This window comes from Orycteropus afer, unplaced genomic scaffold, assembly GCF_000298275.1.
Source record: "Orycteropus afer afer isolate SDZICR_OR568_19922 unplaced genomic scaffold, OryAfe1.0 scaffold00118, whole genome shotgun sequence".
NCBI lineage: Eukaryota > Metazoa > Chordata > Mammalia > Tubulidentata > Orycteropodidae > Orycteropus > Orycteropus afer.
This window is the reverse complement of record NW_006921705.1, coordinates 9462013-9462552: the sequence shown is the minus strand read 5'-3', so window position 1 is coordinate 9462552 and position 540 is coordinate 9462013. Positions and strand designations below refer to the sequence as shown.

At 41.1% G+C, this 540-nt stretch overlaps 1 pseudogene; it reads left to right on the top strand.

The window, feature by feature from the left end:
* The window catches only part of LOC103199732, a 53698-nt pseudogene that overhangs the window by 46079 nt on the left and 7079 nt on the right, over positions 1-540 (top strand).

Sequence of the window (540 nt, the reverse complement as noted above, 5' to 3'; positions counted from 1 at the left end):
CCCCCCCCCCTTATTGTATATATTTCACTGACTTTGCTTCTCTAGAGAACCCAGCCTAAGACAATAAGTTTCAGAGGTTCATCCAGCCTCAATGGCTCCATAAAGTCTGTATTCCATAAGAATTTGAAATTCTTCCCTGTATTTTCTGCCTTTTGGCCAGGATTCTTCTATGGAATCTTTGATCAAAGTGTTTAGTAATGATAGCTGGGCACCATCTACTTATTCTGGTCTCCTGGCAAAGGAGGTGGCTGTTCATGGAGGCAATTAGCCACATATTCCATTTCCTCCTCCTATTCATGATTCTACTTCTTTCTCTATTACTCTAGAACAAGCCTAATTATTGTACCTTGAATGGCCACTTGCCAACTTTTGCTCCACAGGGTTTTTATGATTGTAATCTTCACAGAAGTACACTGACAGGCCTTTCTCCTGCAGCTCTGCTAGATTGATTCAACTTCTTAACTTTTGATTAGCAGCCAATTACAAACTGCTTGTGCCAATATACATTGTTGTTGTTGTTATGTGCCCTCGAGTCGACCC